Genomic DNA, 25,983 nt, shown 5'->3' on the forward strand with positions numbered 1-25,983 from the left:
TAATCAAATGTAAAACTATTTCTACCCATTTTATTTGCTAAACCTGTCACAGGACAATTTTATCTGTTAGATTTTGTTATCAGTCGTGCTGGTTATTCTCATGTAATAGCAAAAATCCAGCTTCTTCTGCAGGGAATGTGTGGGTGGGTAGGAGCGTGGCAGGGGAAGTGTGGAAGCTGTGGTGAGTGCTTGCATGCTTTGTTCTTTGTAATGTCCAGGGTACTTGGTTGCAAGTGTTGATCAGCTCTCTGAAACAGATGGGGTAGAAACCAATCCCTTTGATAACACCTAGAAAATTTGAAGACTTAGATGTGAACCCAACTCCTTAACTGCTCAGGGAGCATTTGGGAACTGAGGAGTTCTCTCCTGATCACATGACACTGTACCAGATGTGGAGATTTTGGTAAGAAATTGTTTTCACTTGTTCTACTTGTTTCAATGTGGCTGATTTCACACTTCCTAGGGGTGCAGTGGCCTCCTAACTAGTTTCCGAATTTGTCATAAAGGGAAATGATCTGTGTGAGGAGAGGGGGAAAGCTGTCTATTCAGCCATATTGCTGACCTTGGACAAATTATTTAAACTCTGTAAAATTCAGTATTATGGTATGCAAAATGGTGATTAATAATAATAATAATAATAAAATCTTACTTCAGAAAGTTGTTTTGGAGATTAAAGGAACACGAAACTATTTAAGGCACTGGGCACAGTGTCTGACAAGTAGTAAGTGTTAAAGGAATATGAAGTATTATTAGGTATTAATATTGACATATAGCTAGTGCTTAAGATGTTAGCTTGACTTTAACAGCTTCTGAATCCTTACTGCAGAAATATATTCTCTTAATATACAGATAGACAATAGTGGATTGTTTCTTTTTCTTTCCATTTGTGTTGAATCAATTCTTCTCCTCCCTCCACCCCCAGAAAGTTAGTCTGTTGTGTAAATGACCAATCTGGCACCTATTGCATGCTGTGAAGTGAAAGAACTAATTCACAACTAATTAGATCCAGAAGCAACAGGAAAAGATCAGGCATGGGATGGAAAGAAAGGAGGAGGAGGAGGAGGAGGAGGAGGAGGAAGAAAAGGGAACAATATTTTTCTAAGTTCATCAACAAAATGGGAATGGAAGCCAATACAATTAAATTCCTTTAAAATGCACTAAAGAAAACCACTAGAACAAATCAATAAAATGAGGAGCTGGTTTGTTGAAAAATTTATCAAATTGATGAAGCCCTAGCCACAGTTACCAAAAGGTAAAGAGAAAGAACCCAAATAAATAAAATCACAAATGAGAGAAGAGAAATAACAACCAACACCACAAAAATACAAATGATCTTAAGAGAATATTATGAAAAATTATATGCCAACAAATTGGATAAGCTAGAAAAATGTATAAATTCTTAGACATATATAACCTATGAAAACTAAAACAGGAAGAAATAGAAAACTAGAGCAGACCAAAAATCAACAGATTTAATTGCTTATCAAAAACTCCTAATAAACAAAAGTGCAGGGCCAGATGACTTCATAGATGAATTCTACCAAACATTTAAATAATAGTTAATAGGTATGTTTTCCCAAATATCCCCATCCCAAAAGAAATAATAAAGTAGAAAAGGAAGAGAAACTTTCAAATTCATTTATGAGGCTATCATTACTCTGATACCAAAACCAGATAAATATTCCCCTAAAAGCCCTGAAGAACATAGATGCAAAAATTCTTAATAGGGGCACTTGTGTGGTTCAGTTGGTTCACTCTTGATTTTGGCTCATGTCACGATCTCAGGTTTGTGGGATTGAGTCCCGCATCAGGGTTTGTGCTTGGCAGGGAGTCTGCTCGAGCTTCCCTCTCTTCCTCTCCCTCCACCTCTCCCCCCACTTCTATTCTTTCTCCCACTCACTCTCTCAGGTAAATAAATAAACATTTTAAAAATGCTCAATAAGGGACATCTAAGTGGCTCAATCTATTAAACACTTACCTTCAGCTCAGGTGATGATCCCAGAATCCTAGGATCAAACCCCCCATTATGCTCCCTGCTCAGTGGGGAGTCTGCTTCTACCTTTCCCTCTATCCCTTCCCTGTTTGTGTGTTTTCTCTCTCATTCTAAAAAAAAAAAAAAAAAAAAAAAAAAAAAAAAAGTTTAAAAAATTCTCAATAAAATGCTAGTTTATTGAATTCAAAAATTGTTCACCAGGATGCCTGGATGGCTCAGTCAGTGAAGCATCTGCCTTTGGCTCAGGTCATGATCCTGGGGTTTTGAGATCAAGTCCCATATTAAGGTCCTTCCTCAGCAGTGAGCCAACTTTACCCTCTGCCTGACACTCCTCTTGCTTGTGCTCTTTCTCCAACAGATAAATAAATAAATCTTTAAAAATATGTCTTTCACAATGATCATGTGGGATTTATTCCTGAGTTGCAAGACTGGTTCAATATTCACAAATCAATCAACATGATACACCAAACCAATAAAAGGAAGGATAAAAAAAAATTAAAAATTAAAAAAAAAAGAAAAGAAAAGATGAGAACCATATGGCCATTTCAGTAGATGCATTAAAAAAATTGATAAAACACAGAACCAAATCATGATAAAAATCTTCAACAAAGTAGGTTTAGAGGGAACATACCTCAACATCATAAAGGCAATATATGAAATTCATGGCTAATATCATTCTCAATTGGGAAAAGATGAGATCTTTTTATCTACAGTAAGGAACAAGACAAGAATATCTACTCTCACTGTTGTTATTTAACATAGAATCAGAGATCCTAGCTTCACCAATCAAACAACCAAAAGAAATAAAAGTACCCAAATCAGGAAGGAAAAAGCAAACCTTTCACTGTTTACAGATGACATGATATTCTTTATGGAAAACATGAAACACTCCAGCAAAAAAAATGCTAGAAGTGATAAACAAATTCATTTAAGTAGTAAATAAATGCAACAGAAATCTGTTGCACTTCTATACACCAATAAATGAAACATCAGAAAGAAATTAAGAAAACTATCACATTTACAATTGTAACCAAAATTAACCTAACAGAATAAATGAAAGACCTGTACTCTGAAAACTATAAAACATAGGTGAAAGAAATTAAAGATGACACAAAGAAATTAAACACATTCTGTGCTCACGGATTGAAAGAACAAATATTGTTAGAATATTTATTCTGCCCCAAACAATCTAGGCTTTTAAAGCAATTCCTATCAAAATCCACCAGCATTTTTCAGAGATATAGAAGAAACAATCCTAAAACTCGTGTGGAACCAGAAAATACCCCAAATAGCCAAAGCATTCTTGAAAAAGAAGAGCAAAATGAGGAATCACAATTCTGGACTTCAAGTTATATTATAAAGCTGTAGTGATCAAATCAGTATGGTACTGGCACAGAAGTAGACACATAGATCAATGGAACAAAATAGAAAACCCAGAAATGAATACACAATTAAATGGCCAATTAATCTTTTACTAAATAGGAAGGAATATCCATTGGGAAAAAGAATCTCTTCAAAAGTGTTGGGAAAACTAGATAGCAATATGCAAAAGAATGAAAGTGGACTACTTTTTTATAACAAGCTCAAAAATTAATTAAAAATAGATGAAAGACCTAATTATGAGAACTGAAGCCAAAAAAATCCACAGTCAGTAACCTCTTTGACATCAGCCATAGCAAGATTTTTCTAGATATGGCTCTTGAGGCAAGGAAAATAAAAGCAAAAATTTAAATATTGGGACTTCATCAAAATAAAAAGCTTCTGAACAGCAAAATAAACAACAACACTAAAGGCAATTTACAGAATGGGAGAAAGTATTTGCAAATGATGTGTCTGATAAAGGATTAGTATTGAAAATATACAAAGAATTTATAAAACTCAACATCCAAAGAATGAATATTCCAATTAATAATTCAAAAAATATAGACATGTTTCCAAAGAGGACATATGAAAAGGTGCTCAAATCACTGACCATCAGAGAAATACAAATCAAAACTACAATGAGATATCACCTCACAATTGACAGAATGGCTAAAAGCAACAACACAAGAAACAACAGGTGTTGGCAAGGATGTGGAGAAAGCAGATCAATCTTGCACCATTTTGGGGAATGCAAAGTGGTGCAGTCAATCTGGAAAACAGAATAGAGGTTCCTCAAAAGGTTACACAAGCAAACAAATAAAAAACTATGACCAGCAATTGCACTGCCAGGTATTTAGCCAAAGTATAAGAAATGCTCATTCAAAGGGATACATGCATGCCTATGCTTATAGTTGCATTACCTACTATAGCCAAATTATGGAAATGGCCCAAACGTCCATTGACTGAAGAATGAATAAAGATATGGTGTAAATAATCTATGGAATATTACACAGCCACAAAAAGAATGAAATCTTAGCATTTGCAAAGATATGGATGGAACTAGAAAGTATGCTAAGTGTGATAAGTCAGTAAGAAAAAGATAATATATGATTTCACTCATATGTGTAATTTAAGAAACAAAATATTCTGAGCAATAAAAATAAAATTAAAATAAATGACATACACTAAAAAAGATAAACAATCATTATTTTACAAAATATGGGCTGTTAGATGTGTAAAATAACATACTGACATGTGCAGAAATTGAAGGAAATAATGAACTGAATAAGCACACATGAGGACAACAGAAGTTTATAATTATATCCATTATATTCAATTTAAATTTCTTATTTGACAAATGTGAAGGTCCTTTTTATGTTGAGAAATAATTATATCCTACAACCTATCAAAATATTCTCAATAGTGGAAAAAATCCATCTCTCTTAACATTATCATATATCCATTTCCACATTCTAGAAACAAAAATAAAACTGATGTTTTTGATATAATCATTAATTTCTGAAATGAATAATTTTATTCAAAAATTTTTACAGTCTCTAAGATGTTTAGTGAATTTTCTGGCATTTCAAGGTGAAATTATTATTAGAGACAAAGGAAAGGTGGAGGGAAAGTGAGAAGAGAGACTGATTTTAAGGAATTGGATGACATGATGGGTTAGTAAACCCAAAATCTATAGGATGGGCAAGAGCTTAGAGATACACTCAAGGAGAAAAGCACTTTACTGGTAGAATTCTTGGGGGGATCAATCATCTTCTAGGGTAGGTCATTCAATCCTCTTTCTTGGTGAGGTCTACCTTTTTTCTCTTAAGGCCTTCAGCTGGTTGGATGAGGTCTATTCACAATATTTAAGAGCATAATTTGCTTTACTCAAAATCTATTGATTTAAATGTCAATCTCATATAAAGATTTCTTCACAGCAACACTAGACAAGTGTTTGACCAAATACCTGGGTACTGTGGCTTATTCAAGCTGACATGTAAAATTAACTGTTCCAGTAGAAATAGAAGGAAGGTATTTCATGTGGATAGGTCATAGCAAAAAATATATGAAAAGGACAATGTATAGAATTCATTCTGAAGAGACACTGTTCTGGAAAAAGAAACAAAGTATGTTTCACTGCATCATAGTGGAATGTGATATTAATCAGATAAACTGTTCAAAATCATGACTTTTCTACTTGCTAAATATATGACATAAAAAAATTATAAACCTCTACTTTCCAGATATTCAAATTGGCATGGCAAATCTTTGTATTCTGACTTGTGGGCTCACTGAACCCAAGGAAGTATTAGTGACTTTTATAACTCAGTGCCTGAAAATTGGCAGAAAACATCCCTTACCCAGTCCTCTACTTGGAAGTTTCACCTCACTTAATGGGATAAATATGCACTTGTTATTGAAATATAATATTAAAGGAGGCTAGAACGATGTAGCTTTAACCAAGGTTAGATGATGAAGGTGTTTTGAGTATTTCTATGAGTGAAGTAGATAGATTCTCAAATATTACTGTGCTATGCATCAGATGAGTAACTCCTGATATGTTTTCCAGACAATTATCAGCAAGTCTTTATGTTAAACATGCTTAATGGTGAGAAAAGCAGAAAGAACACTTTTGATCCTTCCAATAACAATAGTGCTATATTGAGTATAGAGAACCAACATTTGGTAGCAGTACTATCTAACAGAAGGACTAAAGGTGATGATGGAAACATCAGGAACTAAATACTACAGCCGTGTCCCCTTTTTCCAGGTATTATTCAAACCCTAAGGTCCTTTCTAACTATTTCAAGTTGATGCTAATAGTGTGGTCGGTGGACCAAATTTGAGTAGCAAATTATTAAATTATCTTTTGTCTTTTGGAACAATCTTTTAATATCTAGATATTTTCTACTCAAGTTTTCTAACTTTTATCCTTGTTTCTTGAAAAAAACCTTAAAAAGAAAAAAAATGGTCTCATTAGCTGTACTTTTAAGCGTTCTGATTCTGACGAAGCACTCTACAATACTATGTAGATATTTGTCATTTATTCACTTATCATATATTGCTTAAATAATTAAATATTAGTTATTTATCTGTTATGATGTTCCAGGCAATATTTTAAGCACTGAAGATAGAGTGAGGACAGGGAGAAGGAATAACATCCTTTTATTATTATTATTATTATTATTATTATTTTCTGTAGAGGGAGAGAGAGAACATGGCATGAGGGGAGGGAGAGGGAAAGAGAGAGAAAATCTTAAACAGACTCAATGCCCAGCATGGAGCCCAAGGCAGAGCTAAATCTTACAATTCTGAACTTATGACCTGAGGTGAAATCAAGTCAGATGCTGAACCAACTGAGACACCCATGTGTCCCTAGAGTAGCATCTTTTGATTAAGGCATTAAAAAGATAACTTTTCTATAAGTACATAAAAAGATGCTCAAGCCTTGAGTCATTAGGAGAATTCAAATAAAAACAACAATAAGATATCATTTCACATTCACTAGAATGACTCAAATCAAAAAGATAAAACGTTTTGGTGAGAATATTGAGAAGTCAGAAATTTCATACACTGCTTGAAAACATAAATGGTGCAGGTGTTTTGGAAGATGGTGTGATAGTTTCTCAAATGATAAACACTCAAATGATTACCATATGATCTGATAAATATTTTCAGTCTTTGGCATATACACAAGATAAATGAAAACATATGTCCACACAGAAATGTATACATAAATATTCATAACAGCATTATTCATAATAGTCAAAAGGTAAAGGCAACCCAAATTTCTCTTGATGGCAAATGTATAAACACACACTATTTATCTATACAACAGAATATTATTCATCCATAAAAAGAATGAAGTACTAATACATAGCCTGAATGAACCTAAGGTCAGTATACTAAGTAAAGGAAACCCATTTCAAAGGACAACATACTACATTATTCAGTTCCCATCAACATCCAGATCAGGGAAATCTACAGACAGAAAGTAGATTAGAGGTTGTTTAGGGCTGGAGTCAGGGATGGGGGAATATAGAGTTATCATTGAAGAGCATGCAGCTTCTTTCTGAGATAAGGGAAATTTTCTAAAATTGACTCTGATGTGGTTTCAACTGTCTGTGAGTATACTAAAAAGCACTAAATTGAACACTTTAAATAGGTGAATGATATGAAAATCATATTTCAGTAAAACTTTTTTTTTTGGTGGCTTTCCTATTTGGTGAATTGATTAGTGGGGGGAAATCATGGAAACTGAGAGGGTACATATGATATAATTTCAGCAGTCCAGTGAGATACAAAGAAAACACTGACCACTGGGGCACCAGGGTGGTTCAGTTGGTTAAGCATCTAGTTGGCTAAACATCTGCTTTACGGTCAGGTCATGATCCCAAGGTCCTGGAATTGAGACCTACATTGTGCTCTCCACTCAGCAGGGAGCCTGCTTCTCTCTCTTTCTCTATCCCTACCACTCTGCCTGCTTTGATTTTTCCCTCTGTCAAATAAGTACATAAAATCTTTTAAAAATAACTATAGTAACAGTGGAAATAGAAAAAAGTGAATTAATTCCAGATTTATTTTGGAGAAATAGCTGGCAAAACTTACTAAAGAATTTGTTATTGATAATAAAAGAGAGAGGAGGGAGAGATCAAGGCTGACTGACACATTTTTAGCTCAGCAACTGAATAATAAGGACGTGGTTATTGAGAAGAGATTTTCTAGGAATGAAGGCAAGGTGAGACAGTGTTGAGTTAGATATTCTATGGGGGAAATCTAGTTTACCATTTAATAATAACTAAGCAGATCAGTATGTGAATCTAAAGCTCAAATAAGATTAAGTCTGGGATATAAATGTCAGTTATTTATTGGTTATTCATATTAGTAATTTGCTTTCTGCACATCAGTGGAACACCAAAGAAAACTAGATGCATTCCTGCCTTTAAGGAATTTACAGTGAAGGATACATTATTCTCTTTAAACCAAAAAATTAAATAAAAGTGTGAATACAATAAGTGTAGTGCAATGAAGCATTTGCTATTTAGTAATACTTTATTTAAACTTAAAACATATTTTATTTAAACTGAGCTTGATTAAGGGACTTTAAAATCTGGCACTAGGGATCTTCTCAGTATGTAAAGAACCTAAATATTTTCAAACTCCATGTTTATTCTCTGGAGCTATTAGCAGGAATGATTGTACAGAGATCTGTCTTACAACTGCACACATCGTGCAGAGATGAAAATTAATTAACAATACTTAGATATGCTTCTATAACTACAAATCCAGATACCAATTAGATCCTCTTTTTATTTTTTTAATTTTAATATTTTAACTAATTATTTTTTTTATTACTTCCTTAGCTCAACTGATTCTAATATCATTGAGGGCTGAAAAAACCTACTTGCTTAAGTAAAAGGAAATGATGTTCAAAGAAGCAATTGAAATAAATGTGAAGCTAGTTGAAAATAGGAAAAAAAAAAAAGTTCCTGCTGCAGAGTTGCTCTAATTCTACTCAAGATCTAATGTATTCTCCAAACTAATCACCCCCAAACTGAAGTTTCACCCTCTCAGAAATGTAAGGTGCTTGTTACAGCCCTGTTCCAGTGAGGGGAGAACAGGGCAATGAAACATAAGGCAGGAGACCATGGTATTTTGAGCCTGCTTGTGTATAGAGCAGAAAACTCTAAAAGTCTTTTGTGTCCTAAGAAAAATTTAACTCAGTGTTGTTTTCCTTTTAGCTAGATCTGTTTCTCTCTGTTCAGAGAGAGCATCAGTCCTGATACTGTCAGTGCCTTCAAGGCAAAGAAGGGAGGGCAGTAAAGTCAGAGTGGCAATGTCATCACCATAGTGTAGTGACAGGGATGGATGTCAGTGTGGTTATGATGAGGATGACAGCGATGGCAATGGAGAAAGTATCCAAAAGCATCATGGATTTGGCACTGTCCCCAGAGATGAAGTCTTGATTTCAGTGACATTTCTAGCAGGGGGAAAAGTCTCCTGAACACAGCCTGGATTTGGTGAGGGGATGACTCAAAATATTGTCATCCATTTTTAGTGGTATAAAAGGAATCAGACATCACTTAGGACTTATTGAAGTATGGAGATGTGAGTGTTATTTTTAAACATAATTTGTTTATATGTGTTAGAAAATAATTATAAAAGTAAAATAGAAATAAAAAACACAAATAGTACTTCCTATATTTGTCCATATTTGAGGGTTCCAAATATATCAAATAATAAACACACACCATAAAGAAGACATAAGAGGCACCTGGGTGTCTCAGTTGCTTAAGTGTCTGCCTTTGGCTCAGGTCATGATACCAGTGTCCTGGGATGGAGCCCTATGGGATAGTAGTAGTCCAGTGCCCTGCTCAGTGGGGAGTCTATTATCTCCTCTCCCTCTGTTGTTCTCCCCACCTCACCACATGTGCTCTCTCTCCCAAATAAATAAATAAAGTATTTTAAAAAATGAAAAGGACCTGATTCAATACTGTGTTTATATATGTGTTTGAAAACAATGCAATAAAGGGAGTTGAGGAAAATTGCAAGGGGAGGTGAACCATGAGAGACTATGGACTCTGAAAAACAATCTGAGGATTTTGAAGTGGCGGGGGTGGGAGGTTGGGGGAACCAGGTGGTGGGTATTAGAGAGGACACGGATTGCATGGAGCACTGGGTGTGGTGAAAAAAATAATGAATATTGTGATGCTGAAAAGAAATAAAAAATGTAAAAAAAAATGCAAAAAAAGTCATTACAGATATTAGCAAAAAAATAAAATAACACTAGATATTAAAATACCCTGAAAGCATATTAATGCAAATATTATTATATTAATGGAAAAATTACTAAAAAATATGAACTGAGCTGAACTTTAGCTATGACTAATCTAAAGAACAACAAAAATAATTTCCAATTTCTTAAAACCACTAAGGTAGAATAGTTTCCTATTTAATATAGCTATATTGTTATGTTTATCCATATTCCCAAATTAATAAAATATGGGCTTATTTTTTAAAATATATCTTGTAACACAGAAGTTTTTATTAAATTAAATTGCCTTTCTATTGGGCGCCTGGATGGCTCAGTCACTTAAGAGTCTGCCTTTGCCTCAGCATAATCTCGGGATCCTGGGAGGGATCTTGGGACCTAGCCCTGCATTGAGTTCCCTGCTCAGTGGGGAGTCTGCTTCTTACTCTGCCTCTGTCCACCCCTCTCCACCACCTATGTTCTCACTCTCTTCCCCCCTCAAATAAATAAATAAAATCTTTTTAAAAATTACCTTCCATTGATTACTCTGAAATAAGGAGATTCCAACCTTTATTTATTTTATGATGCCTAAGAATGCATTATATCAGGGCACCACAGTTCTCAACATAATAGACTAAATCAAATCCATACCTTTTTTTATTTCCATTTTATTTTATTTTATTTCTTTTCAGTGTTCCAGCATTCATTGTTTATGCACCACAGCCAGTGCTCCATGCAATATGTGACCTCCATAATACCCACCACCAGGCTCATCCAATTCCCCACCCTTCTCCCCTCCCAAACCCTCAGTTTGTTTCTCAGAATCCACAGTCTCTTGTGGTTTGTCTCCACCTCCCATTTTCACCATCTCATTTACCCTCTCCATTTCCCAATGGAGATGTCTTGATGATCAAATAATCTATGAGTTGACATCAGATCAGGGAACTTCTTAAACTATACAGGAACAAATTTTTCACTCTCCCTTGGTTATATAAATAAACAGTATCAAAATGCTGAGAATATTAAAACAATTCTGCTGAATTATAATATGAATCAGAAAACCAAGACAACACTTGATCCTCTTTTCTCTACTTATATAATTATAATTACAGCCATTTTTAAGAATACCAGTGTATGAGAAAAAGTACCTTAGGACTTTAGATTACATATTCCTTTTCTTTACCTAAACAATTAGGGACATCCCTAAGTTGGTTGATTCAAGCAGGACCAATTCTTTAAGTGACTTTTCTGTAGTTGCTATTTCTTAGCCCCTTGGTTGAACCAGCCTTTACCAGTGCCATAAGCACTTTGTTGCAGTTAATGAAGTTGATAAATGAAGCACCCTTATGTAAGCAGCAATTATTAATAAAACTGCTCTTAATAGTGGTCTGACTGCTTGTACCATGCAAGCTCATATACTGACACAGAGGAAGAAATAAAAGACTTACTCATCATTGTTTTTTATTGATCAGCATGGCAGTCTCACTTTGTGGACAAATAAGACAGTTAAATTTTGTAGTTAACTGTATTGGTCAACATGTTGCTATCTTCATAATATATCCAATAGATCATAAAAAAAAAAACCACAAAGTAATTGTACTTTACTGTGTCTATATGAGACAATGATAGCACGTGATTTGTTGCAAACAATTATTTGATTCATTTTGTTTATTTATTTATTTTTTACAAGTAAAGGAAAAGGATTTATATAGTTCAGGCATAACTTGGTGATTTAATAACTAAACCCCACCTATCATTAAGACTACATATTCAATCACCTGGTGTATATTATTTTACAAGATCCTTTGACTTATAGATCAGCAGTGAGATGTAATTCTTAATTTTAGTAGTAGATTGTTATTTTTCCCCTGATAATTTCTGTGGGTGTGTTCTGCTTCAAAATACCTCATTTATAAGATCATAAAAATAGTTTCTTTTACAATATTCTATGAATCTTTTAACTTTTAGACTTGGACTTGTTTTCCAAACTGCTGTAAATTGTTTTATGAACAGAAAATGCCAATTTTTTAAATATCCTATGTATACTTGGAATTATAATATCCTCAGCAGTTGCTAAGTATAGAGTTCTATGTAGGTAAATTCAGCCATGTTTGTTACTTGGGTTGTTTAGAACTTTTACTTATTTTGTCTATTTATCTTATTAGCTAATGAGTATATTAAATTTTCTTACTGATTTTATTTCTTCTTCATATCCGTAAATGTTTTCATTATATAATTTGATGTTATTTTGGATGGACATTGAAGATTTTGATATATATTTATTGATTGATCCAAATATTGCTATTAAATATCCCTGCTTTTATGTAGTACTACTTCTTGGTTGAAAACCTGCTTTATCTGACAGCTAGTCTTCTTTTCATTAATGCTTGCAGAGTCTCTATCATTTCACTTTCAAAAAATCTTTGTTTTACATATTTAAATTTTCTTGAAAATCAGCTTTTGTTTTATTATCCAGTCAGGTAGTCTTCGTGATTTGCTTGGATTATTTTTCCTCTTCCTTTAATGGGATTACTGATTTACCTATGTTGTAATCTAACACTTTACTATTTGTTTTTTAGTGTTATTTTCCTCCTTTGTTCTATTAATGATTTTTAAAAATTATTTAATCAACTCTCATTTATCTTGTTGGATATATCATAGAGAATACAACATGCATTCTTATTAGAATATACTAAAAATTAATTTTAGCTCTTATAGATAATATCATGGACCTCAAACACTTTAGCTCAATTATGCTTCTACCTTTGATGCTATTATTGTCATGAATCTCAGTATATATAACAAAATATATCTTAGTAATATTGTATTACAGTCAACATGTGTATTTATTAATCAAACATTAATATTAGAAAATTTTGATGAATTCCAAAGTGGTTGTTTCATTTTATAATCCTAACAGTAATGTAGGAAAATTCAAATTGTTCCATATTTTTGCTTACTATTGGTTTATCAAGTTTTAAAAAGTATGCATGAATACATGCATCAAAATGAAAATGAAGTCTCATGATATCTTATGTTGTTTTTAGTGGTTATTCACATATCTCCTTATGTAAAGTGTCACTTCTTGCCTATTGCTCATTTTGTAAGTTGGGTTATGGGTATTTTATATTGATGGATATGTGTTCTTTAAATACTAAGGGAATTTGTCTCTTGTCATATATATAATATGTATATTTATATGTGCAGAGAGTGTATATTTATTAAATTGGATGATACTATATATATACACATACATATATGTATATATACATATATATGTAGTTATGTATTAAATTTGATGATATGTATGTATACATACATGTATATATATATATATATGCACATACTATATACACAAATACTTAATTTATTTGTTTGTTTTAGAGAGGGAGAGAGTGATAGTATGGATGGAGGGCAAGTAGGGGCAGAAGGAGAGAGAAAGAATCTTAAATAGGCTCCATGCCCAGCTGGGAATACGATGAGGGACTTAATCTCACAACCTTGAGATCATGACCTGAACCAAAATCAAGAGTTAGACATTTAAGACTGAACCATACAGGCATCCCTATATTTTGATTATAAAATTCATTTTCCAATAGTTTTTTGCTAGTATATAAGCATAAAATTAAACTTTGTAGGAGGGGAGGAGCCAAGATGGCAGAGAAGTATCAGGCTGAGACTACTTCAGCTAGCCAGAGATCAGCTAGATAGCTTATCTAAAGATTGCAAACACCTGAAAATCCATCGGCAGATCGAAGAGAAGAAGAACAGCAATTCTGGAAACAGAAAAACAACCATTTTCTGAAAGGTAGGACCGGCAGAGAAGTGAATGCAAAGCGACGGGAAGATAGACCCCCGGGGGGAGGGGCCGGCTCCCGGCAAGCGGCGGAGCAACGGCGAACAAAATCAGGACTTTTAAAAGTCTGTTCCGCTGAGGGACATCGCTCCAGAGGCTAAACCGGGGCGAAGCCCATGCGGGGTCAGCGTGGCCTCAGGTCCTGCAGGGTCACAGAAGGATCAGGGGTGTCTAAGTGTCGCACAGCTTGCGGGTATTGGAACAGGAAAGCCAGCTACAGAGACAGAGCCGACAGTAAGCTCACAGCTAGGTGTTACCTTGAACCAGCAGCAGGCTCGGTGAGCTCGGAGCACGGCAGGAAGTAAGGCAGACGGGAGTAACTGGGCGCTGTTCTCTGAGGGCGCACTGAGGAGTGGGGCCCTGGGCTCTCAGCAACTCCGGGCCGGAGACCAGGAGGCCGCCATTTATATTCCCATCCTCCGGAACTCTACGGAAAGCTCTCAGGGAATAAAAGCTCCTGAAAGCAAACCCTAGTGGATTACTCAGCCCGGCCCCTGGTAAGGGCGGTGCAATTCCGCCTGGGGCAAAGACACTTGAGAAGCACTACAACAGGCCCCTCCCCCAGAAGATCAACAAGAAATCCAGCCGAGACCAAGTTCACCTACCAAGGAGTGCGGTATCAATACCAAGGAGAGCAACAGAATTCTAGAGGAGAAGAAAGCAAAGCACGGAACTCATGGCTTTTTTCCTGTGATTTTTTTTAGTATTGCAGTTAATTAAATTTCTTTCTTTTTCATTTTTTGTTTTTTTTCTCGCCTTCTGGTAAAATTTTTTATAACTTTTAACTTTTTCCTTTTTAACGTTTTTTAACTAGTTTAGTATATATATTTTTTTCTTTTTTATATTTTTCTTTATTTGTTTTCTTTTTTTTTTTCTTTTCATTTTTTTTTCTTTTTTCTTTTTTTTTTTTTCGTTCTTCCTTTTTGAACCTCTTTTTATCCCCTTTCTCCCCCCTCACGATTTGGGATCTCTTCTAATTTGGTTAAAGAATATTTTCCTGGGGTTGTTGCCACCCTTTTAGTATTTTCCTTGCTCCTTCATATACTCTTATCTGGACAAAATAACAAGACGGAAAAATTCTACACAAAAAAAAGAACAAGAGGCAGTACCGAAGGCTAGGGACCTAATCAATACAGACATTGGTAATATGTCAGATCTAGAGTTCAGAATGACAATTCTCAAGGTTCTAGCCGGGCTCGAAAAAGGCATGGAAGATATTAGAGAAACCCTCTTGAGAGATATAAAAGCCCTTTCCGGAGATATAAAAGAACTAAAATCTAACCAAATTGAAATTTAAAAAAGCTATTAATGAGGTGCAATAAAAAATGGAGGCTCTCACTGCTAGGATAAATGAGGCAGAAGAAAGAATTAGTGATATAGAAGACCAAATGACAGAGAATAAAGAAGCTGAGCAAAAGAGGGACAAAAAGCTACTGGACCACGAGGGGAGAATTCGAGAGATAAGTGACACCATAAGACGAAACAACATTAGAATAATTGGGATTCCAGAAGAAGAAGAAAGAGAGAGGGGAGCAGAAGGTATACTGGATAGAATTATTGGGGAGAATTTCCCCAATATGGCAAAGGGAACGATCATCAATATTCAGGAGGTTTAGAGAACGCCCCTCAAAATCAATAAGAATAGGCCCACACCCCGTCACCTAATAGTAAAATTTACAAGTCTCAGTGACAAAGAGAAATCCTGGAAGCAGCCCGGGAAAAGAAGTCTGTAACATACAATGGTAAAAATATTAGATTGGCAGCTGACTTATCCACAGAGACCTGGCAGGCCAGAAAGAGCTGGCATGATATTTTCAGAGCACTAAATGAGAAAAACATGGAGCCAGGAATACTATATCCAGCTAGGCTATCATTTAAAATAGAAAGAGAGATTAAAAGCTTCCATGACAAACAAAAACTGAAAGAATTTGCAAACACCAAACCAGCTCTACAGTAAATATTGAAAGGGGTCCTCTAAGCAAAGAGAGAGCCTACAAGTGGTAGATCAGAAAGGAACAGAGACCATATACAGTAACAGTCACCTTACAGGCAATACAATGGCACTAAATTCATATCTCTCAATAGTTACCCTGAATGTTAATGGGCTAAATGCCCCAATCAAAAAACACAGGGTATCAAAATGGATAAAAAAACAAAACCCATCTATATGTTACCTGCAAGAAACTCATTTTAAGCCCGAAGACACCTCAAGATTTAAAGTGAGGGGGTGGAAAAGAATTTACCTTGCTAATGGACATCAGAAGAAAGCAGGAGTGGCAATCCTTATATCAGATCAATTAGATTTTAAGCGAAAGACTATAATAAGAGATAGGAAGGACACTATATCATACTCAAAGGGTCTGTCCAACAAGAAGATTTAACAATTTTAAATATCTATGCCCCCAACGTGGAAGCAGCCAACTATATAAACCAATTAATAACAAAATCAAAGAAACACATCAACAATAATACAATAATAGTAGGGGACTTTAACACTCCCTTCACTGAAAAGGACAGATCATCCAAGCAAAAGATCAGCAAGGAAATAAAGGCCTTAAACGACACACTGGACCAGACGGACATCACAGATATATTCAGAACATTTCATCCCAAAGCAACAGAATACACATTCTTCTCTAGTGCACATGGAACATTCTCCAGAATAGATCACATCCTCGTTCCTAAATCAGGACTCAACCGGTATCAAAAGATTGGGATCATTCCCTGCATATTTTCAGAGCACAATGCTCTAAAGCTAGAACTCAACCACAAAAGGAAGTTGGAAAAGAACCCAAATACATGGAGACTAAACAGCATCCTTCTAAAGAATGAATGGGTAACCCGGGAAATTAAAGAAGAATTGAAAAAAATCATGGAAACAAATGATAATGAAAATACAACGGTTCAAAATCTGTGGGACACAACAAAGGTAGTCCTCAGAGGAAAATATATAGCGGTATAAGCCTTTCTCAAGAAACAAGAAAGGTCTCAGATACACAACCTAAACCTACACCTAAAGGAGCTGGAGAAAGAACAAGAAAGAAACCCTAAGCCCAGCAGAATAAGAAAAATCATAAAGATCAGAGCAGAAATCAATGAAATAGAAACCAAAAAAACAATAGAACAAATCAACGAAAGTAGGAGCTGGTTCTTTGAAAGAATTAATAAAATTGATAAACCCCTGGCCAGACTTATCAAAAAGAAAAGAGAAAGGACCCAAATAAATAAAATCATGAATGAAAGAGGAGAGATCACAACTAACACCAAAGAAATACAAACTATTATAAGAACATACTATGAGCAACTCTATGCCAATAAATTTGACAATCTGGAAGAAATGGATGCATTCCTAGAGACATATAAACTACCACAACTGAACCAGGAAGAAATAGAAAGCCTGAACAGACCCATAACCAGTAAGGAGATTGAAACAGTCATTAAAAATCTCCAAACAAACAAAAGCCCAGGGCCAGATGGCTTCCCGGGGGAATTCTACCGAACATTTAAAGAAGAACTAATTCCTATTCTCCTGTAACCGTTCCAGAAAATAGAAATGGAAGGAAAACTTCCAAACTCATTTTATGAGGTCAGCATCACCTTGATCCCAAAACCAGACAAGGATCCCATCAAAAAAGAGAGCTATAGACCAATATCCTTGATGAACACAGATGTGAAAATACTCAACAAAATACTAGCCAATAGGATTCAAAAGTACATTAAAAGGATTATTCACCACGACCAGTTGGGATTTATTCCAGGACTGCAAGGTTAGTTCAACATTCACAAATCAGTCAATGTGATAAAACACATCAATGAAAGGAATAACAAGAACAACAACAACAACAGTGTTTATCCTGAGATTCCATAAGTGACTCTTAATCTCACAAAACAAACTGAGGGTTGCTGGGGGGAGGGGGTTTGGGAGAAGAGGGTGGGATTATGGACATTGGGGAGGGTATGTGCTATGGTGAGTGCTGTGAAGTGTGTAAACCTGGTGATTCACAGACCTGTACCCCTGGGGACTAAAAATATATGTTTATAAAAAGTAAAAAATTAAAAAAAAAACACAAAAAAAATTAAACTTTGTATGCTGATACTTGATTCATCAAATTTTTAAATCCAATTAATTCTATTCATTACTTGTAGATTTTTTCTTAAAAACAAATTTATTTAAATATGATTGATATTCAACACTCTCCATTTTTAATGTGTACAGTGGGATGAGTTTATTTATTCATTTATTTATTTATTTATTTTTATTGTGTTATGTTAGTCACCATACATCATTAGTTTTTGATTTAGTGTTCCAAGATTCATTCTCTATGTATAACACGAGTCCTTCATACAATATGTGCCCTCCTTAATATCCACTACTTGATTCACCCATCCCCCACTCCCCTCCCCTCTAAAACCCTCAATTTGTTTCTCGAAGTCCACAGTCTCTCATGGTTCAACTCTCCCTCTGATTTTCCCCCTTTCACTTTTCCTTTCCTTCTCCTAATGTTCTCCATGTTATTCCTTATGTTCCACAAGTAAGTGAAACCATATGACAATTGACTTTCTCTGCTTGACTTATTTCATTCAGCATAATCTCTTCCAGTCCCATCCATGTTGGTGAAAAAGTTGGGTATTCATTGTTTCTGATGGCTGAGTAATGTTCCATTCTATATATGGACAACATCTTCTTTCTACATTCAGATGTTGAAGGTCATCTCAGCTTTTTCCATAGGTTTACAATTGTGGACATTGATGCTATGAACATTGGGGTACAGATGGCCCTTCTTTTCACTATATCTGTGTCTCTGTGGTAAATATCCAGTGGTATAATTGCAGTGTCACAAGGTAGCTCTGTTTTTTTTAATTTCTTGAGGATTGTCCACACTGTTTTCCAAGGTGACTGCACCAAACTGCATTCCCACCAACAGTGTAGGAAGGTTCCCTTTTTTTCACATACTCTCCAAAATTTGTTGTTTCTTGCTAATTTTAGCCATTCTAACTAGTGTAAGGTGATATCTCAATGTGGTTTTGATTTGAATCTTCCTGATGGCTTAAGATGATAAACATGTTTTTCATGTGCTTGTAGGCATCTGTATGTCTTCTTTGGAGAAGTGTCTGTTCATGTCTTCTGCCCATTTTTTTGACATGATTGTTTGTTTTATGTGTGTTAAGTTTGAGGAGTTCTTTAGAGATCTTGGGTATCAGCCCCCCCCCTTTTTTTTTTTGTACTGTCATTTGTGAATATCTTCTCCCATTCTGGGGGTTGCCTCCTTGTTTTGTTGACCGTTTCCTTTGCAATGCAGAAGATTTTGACCTTGATGAAGTCCCAAAAGTTCATTTTTGCTTTTGTTTCCTTTGCCTTTGGATAGATATCTTGAAAGAAGTTGCTGTGGCTGATGTCAAAAGGTTACTGTCTATGAGATCTTTCATTTATTTTGAGTTTATCTTTGTGTATGGTGTAAGAGAATGGTCGAGTTTCATTCTTCTATACATAGCTGTCTAATTTTCCCAGCACCATTTAATGAAAGGACTGTCTTTTTTCTACTGGATATATTTTCCTGCTTTGTTGAAAATTATCTGACCATAGAGTTCAGGGTCCATATCTGAGGTCTCTACTCTGTTCCATTGCTCTCTGTGTCTTTTTTTTAATGCCAGTGCCATGCTGTCTTGGTGATCAAAGCTTTGCAATATAGATTGAAATCATGCAACATGATGCCCCAGCTTTGTTTTCTTTTTCAGAAGTTCCTTGGAGATTCTGGGTCTTTTCTGGTTCCATACAAATTTTAGGATTGTTTGTTTCAGCACTTTGAAAAATGCCAATGGTATTTTGATCAGGATGGCATTGGACGTATAGATCATTCTGGCAGCATAGAGATTTTAACAATGTTTATTCTCCTGATCCATGAACATGGAAAGTTTTTCCATCTTTTTGTGTCTTCGTCAATTTATTCTTTTTTTTTTTTTTTTTTTTTTCCATGAATGGTCTATAGTTCCTCGAGTATAGATTCTTTACCTCTTTGGTTAGGTTTATTCCAAGGTATCTTGTGATTTTTGGTAGTATTGTAAATGGAATTGATTCTTTAATTTCCCTTTCTACTGTTTACTTTTAGCGTATAAGAGAGAAAATGATTTCTGTGCATTCCTTTTGTATCTTGTCACATTACTACATTGCTTTATGAGTTCTAGTAATTTAGGGTTCGAGTCTTTTGGGTTTTCCACATAACATATCATGTCAACTGTGAAGAGAAAGAGTTTGACTTCTACTTTGCCAATTTCAACAACTTTTATTTCTTTTTGTTTTCTGGTTGCTGTTCCTAGGTCTTCTAGTACTATGTTGATCAATAGTGGTGAGATTGGGCATCTTTGTCATTTTCCTGAGCTCAGTGGGAAGACTCTCAGCTTTTCCCCTTTGAGGAAGTTATTCTCTGTGGGTTTTTCATAGATGGATTTCACGAAGTTCAGGAATGTTCCTTCAATCAGAAACGGATGCTGTATTTTGTCAAATGCTTTTTTGGCATTAACTGAGAGGACCATGTGGTTCTTTTCTCTTCTATATGGGTTTGTTCTATCACATTGATTGATTTGTGAATGTTGAACCACCCTTGCATCCCAGGGAGAAATCCCATCTGGTCATGGTGGATAATCTTCTTAATGTACTGTTGGATCCTATTAGCTAGGATCTTGTTGAGAATCTTGGTATCCATATTCATCAGGGATATTGGTCTGAAATTCTCTTTTCTGATGAGGTCTTTGTCTGGTTTGGGGATCAAGGTAATGCTGGCCTCATAGCAAGAGTCTGGAATTTTTCCTTCTGTTTCTATTTTTTGAAATAGCTTCAGGAGAATAAGTATTATTTTTCATTTGAATGCTTGGTAGAATCCCCCAGAGAATCTGTCTAGCCCTGTACTCTCATTTTGGGGGAATTTTTTGACCACTACTTTAATCTCATTATTAGTATTGATCTATTCAGGTTGTCAATTTCTTCCCGTTTCACTCTTGGAAGTTTTTATGTTTCCAGGAATGTATCTATTTCTTCTAGGTTGCTTAACTTGTTTACATATAGCTGTTGATAATAATTTATGATGATTGCTCTATTTTCTTTATGTTATTCATGATCTCTCCCCTTTCATTGATAATTTTATTAATTTGGGTCCTTTATCTTGTCTTTTGGATTAATCTGATCAGTGGTTTACTGATCTTATTAATTCTTTCAAAGAACAAGCTTCTAGTTTTTTTGACATGTTTTATTGTATCTCTGGTTTCTAACTCATTGATCTCTGCTCTAATCTTAATTATTTCCCTTCTTGTATATGAGGTAGGCTTAATTTGTTGTTGATTCTCCAGTTCTTTAAGGTGTAAAGAGTTTGTGTATTGGGGATTTTTTTTTTTTTTTAAGTGAGGCTTGGATGGCTATGTATTTCCCCCTTAGGACCATCTCTTCCATTTCCCATAGGATTTGGACCGATGTGTCTTCATTCTCATTGGTTTCCATGAATTAAGTTCTTCTTTGATTTCTTCTTTGATCCCTCTTAAGCAGGATGGTCTTTAACTTCCAAGTGTTTTAATTCCTTCCAAACTTTTTCTTGTGGTTGAGTTCCAGCTTCAAAGCACTGTGGTCTGAGATTATGAAAGGAATAATCTCAGTCTTTTGGTTTTAGTTGAAAACTGATTTGGGACCCAGTATGTGGTCTATTCTGGAGAAAGTTCCATTTGCACTCAAGTAGAATGAGTGTTCTGTTGTTTTAGAATAGAATGTTCTGTGTGTATCTATGAGGTCCATCTTGTCCAATGTATCATTCAAAGTTCCTGTTTCTTTATTGATTTTTCTGCTTAGATTATCTGTCTATTACTGAATGTGGCATGCTAAGATCCCCTACACTTAATGTATTCTCATAAATACATCTCTTCATTTTAATAGTTAGCTTATGTAGTTGGCTGTTCCCCTATTGAGGGCACAAATATTTATAATTGTTAGACCTTCTTGGTGGATAGACCCTTTAAGAATGATGTAGTATTGGGGCACCTGGGTGGCTCAGTGAGTTAAAGCCTCTGTCTTCAGCCCAGGGTCCTGGGATCAAGCCCTGCATTGGGCTCTCTGCTCAGTTGTGAGCCTGCTTTCCCCCTCTCACTCTGCCTGCCTCTCTGCCTACTTGTGATCTCTCTCTATCAAATTAATTAATTAATAAGTTAATTTAAAAAAAGGAATGATGTAGTATCTTTCTGTATCTCTGATTACAGTCTTTAGCTTAAAATAAAGCTTCTCTAATATGAGAATTGCTACCCCAGCTTTCTTTTGAAGTCTGTTGGCATGAAAGATGGTTCTTCATCCCTTCACTTTCAGTTTGGATGTATCTTTATTTTTCTTAAGATTTTGTTTATTCATTTGACAGAGAGAGACATAGCGAGAGAGGGAAAACAAGCAGGGAGAGTGAGAAAGGGAGAATCAGGCCTCCTGATGAGCAAGTAACCCAAAACGAGGCTTGATCCCAAGACCCTGGGACCATGACCTCAGCCAAAGGCAGATGCCTAATGACTGAGCCGCCCAGGCATCCCTGGATGTATGTTTATGTTCCAAATATGTCTTTTGTAGACAGCATATGGATGGGTCCTGTCTTTTATCCAATCTGCAACCCCGTGCCATTTTATGGGTGCATTTAGGTCATTTCCATTGAGAGTGATTATTTTAAAATTATTATTTTTAATAATAATAATAATTTAATTACCTAATTATTATTATTATTTAATTATTTAATAGTAATAATTATTTATTGTCATCATATTACCTGTGAGGACCTTGTTTCTATAGATTGTCTCATAAATTTCTGTTCTATATCACTCTTGAGTTCTTTCTTCTTTTATAGAACCCCACTTAATATTTCTTGTAGGGCCAGCTTGGTGGTCACATATTGTCTTAATCTTTGCTGGCCTTGGAAGTTCTTTATCTCTCCATCCATTCTGAATGTCAGCCTTGCCAGAAAAAGTATTCTTGGTTGCATGTTCTTATTATGCCCTTAATGTGTCTTGCTAGCTCTTTCTGGCTTGACAAGTTTCTGTGGACAGGTCTTACGTTATTCTGATGTTCCTCTTCATACCCAAGAAATCTCTTCCCCTAGCTATCCTTAATATATTTTATCTGGTTTTATGATTCACGAATTTCACAATCACATTCTGGTAGGTGTTTCTGCCCTCCTGAATCTTGGTGGGGGGTGCCCTCTCTGCCTTTAGGACAGGAACACTTGTTCCATTCCCCAGGTTAGGGAAATTTTCAGCTAGGATTTTCTCAACTATATCTTCTAGTACTCTCTCTTTCTCCCTCCAACCCCTCAGGGATCCCAACAATTCTGACACTGGAATGTTTCATGGCATCATTTATTTATATAATTCTATTTTCATGGCTTCTAAGCTGTTTGTTCTAGGCCTCTCCTGATCCTTCTTTTCTATCAGTTTGTCTTCTAGATCCTAATTCAATCTTTGGTCTCATTAACCCTAGCTGTTAGAGTATTTAGTTTAGATTGGATCTCCTTGATAACACTTTTAAGTTCTGCCAGATCAGCTCTCATTTCTGCCTTAGAGATTCTATGTTACCACTAATGGTTTTCTCCGTCCTAGCCATTGTCTACATAACTGTTACTGTGAATTCTATTTCTGATATACTGCTTATGTCTATATCCAATAGTTCTGTGACAGAGGTCTGAATAGGTCTGTGACAGTCTCTGAATTTTTCCTCTATTGGGTTCCCCTCCTACTAGTCATTCTGGTGAAAGGAGGTGAGGTGATGTATAGCTGAAAATATCAACCATGATCCAGACAAGGTGCACCCTGGAAAATTTCAGAACAATTGGAAGTCACCATGAAAAAGAAAGAAAAAAGGAAAGGAAAAAAGAAAAATAACCAAAATGAGCCCCATGAGTAAGATTATAAAGTGTAAAAACAAAATCACACAGAAAGACCTACAAAAGAAAAAAAGAAGAAAAGAAAAAAAGGAAAGAAAGAAAGTAAGAAAGAAAAACCCAGCCAAAATAAACCTCAAGGATAAGATTTATAAAGTACAAAAACAAAACAAAGAGACCAACAAAACAAAACAAAACAACAACAAAAAAACACAAAAAGTATAAAGGAGGGGTGCCTGGGTGGCTCAGTGGGTTAAAGCCTCTGCCTTTGGCTCAGGTCAGGATCCCAGGGTCCTGGGATCAAGCCCCTCTGCTCAGCAGGGAGCATGCTACCTCCTCCCTCTCTGCCTGCCTCTCTGCCTACTTGTGATCTCTGTCTGTCAGATAAATAAATAAAATCTTAAAAAAAAAAGTATAAAGGAAGAGGTGATGAAAGGCGGTTATAATCCCTCAATGTGGACAAAGAAGGGTATTTCAGTTCTTTCTGAGTGTATCTTGTTCTCTTTTTAAGAGAACTTAACTTTCCAGAGATACAGGGAAATTATAAGTGGAGGTAGTATTGAATAGGGAAAAAATGACTACATTGAAGCTTTTATCTATGTATATATAAAAGAAATAGAAAAAGAAAAAAAAAGTATATGTGTGGAAAATAGTTCAAGTTAAATAAGTTACAATGGAATATGTTGTATTAAACATCCAGTTGAAATGTTAAGTAGGTAAAAAAAAAAGTAAATAAAAGAACAAGAATTGTGAGAATGAATAAAAAAAAAAGAGATAGAGAGAGAAGTTGTATCTAAGAAATACACAGGCTGTGAGGCAATACTGGGAGCTTAGTATATTGTTTTCCCTTAGTGCTGGGGTTTTACACTTTTATGGGAACCCTGTGGTTGTTGCTTTCTTGTTCTTTCAGCTGGTCTTCTGGGGGAGGCACTTGCTGCATTTTTTTTTTTTCAGTCAATCCTGCTTGGGCAGAATTGCCCTGTCCATTATCAAGGGGCTGGACTCTGAGGGGGTCAGTTTTATTGGCTTTTGTTTTCTGGAGGTTGTTGTTCTCTGATGGCTTTCACAACTTTTTGGAGGGTCAGAGCAAAGTAAACTGACTGCACACAGACCTCCACTTCAGAGAGGAGCCACAATCTGCTCCTCTCTGAATGGTCCAAAACACAGATTCCCCCTCTGCAAACTCCATTGAGCATCACAGCCTCTTACAGGTGGCGTGCACCCCCAACCACAGTTTCAGTGGTCACCTGAGGTTCCTTGCTTGTCTCTGTACCCTGTGCCACCAAAACCATGAGTGATACTCATCCAGGCAAGCCTGCTCCCAGCAGCTGCCATTCTTACCTGGAACTGCTGACTCAAGCCTAAGATGGGTGCCATCAACTGAAGCAGCTCTGGAGGCAGCAGAGGCAACTGTGGTGGCCACAGCAGCTGCCAGCTGAAAGGAACTGCTGACCCAAGCCCACGTGGGCAGGCAGATGCTGTAGCCTTCCTGTGACTGTGGGACTGTGGCCCTGTGGCTATTTGGTCCCAGCAATTGTCCCTTAAGTCATTTTGTTGTGTTAGAGAGCTGTTATCAGTTCCTTCCAATCTCTCAGCTACCATCTCCAAGCTATTGCTTGTCCCTAGCTGCAGGGCACTTTTGCACTGGGATATTACCTTCGAATGGCTCCCTCCCCCTTCTGTTTATCCACTGATATCTGTCTGTGCACTCTCAACTCCTCTGTACCTTTCCACTTACAAGCCTCTGCCCCCATAGAGATCCAGAAGTGTATATTCTTACATATCAGTCGGATTTCATGGGTGTTCAGAGTGCTCTGGTAGATATCTAGCTCAATTCAGGGGACTGGTTGAAATAGGGTCTCCTATTCCTCCACCCTCTTACCTCTCCTACACTTGTAAATTATTTCATATATTTGTTATACACAATTATATCACTCCCAAACACAGACAGCTGTACTTCTTCCTTTCTAATATATAAAATTCCTCTTCTCCATCCTCTCCTTCTCCTCCTTCTTCTTCTCCTCCTTCTTCTTCTTCTCCTTCTTCTTCTTTCTCTTTCCCTCCTCCTCCTCCTTTTTCTTTAATACACTATCTATGAATTTCATCAAAGTCCAAATAAGCAAAATGGTAGTAA

At 35.8% G+C, this 25,983-nt stretch overlaps 1 pseudogene; it reads right to left on the minus strand.

The window, feature by feature from the left end:
* Positions 1 to 25,451, minus strand: part of LOC131831429 (ubiquitin thioesterase OTUB1-like) — a 70,088-nt pseudogene extending 44,637 nt beyond the window's left edge.
* Between the last annotated feature and the right edge of the window lie 532 nt (positions 25,452 to 25,983).

Source organism: Mustela lutreola, chromosome 1, assembly GCF_030435805.1.
Source record: "Mustela lutreola isolate mMusLut2 chromosome 1, mMusLut2.pri, whole genome shotgun sequence".
NCBI lineage: Eukaryota > Metazoa > Chordata > Mammalia > Carnivora > Mustelidae > Mustela > Mustela lutreola.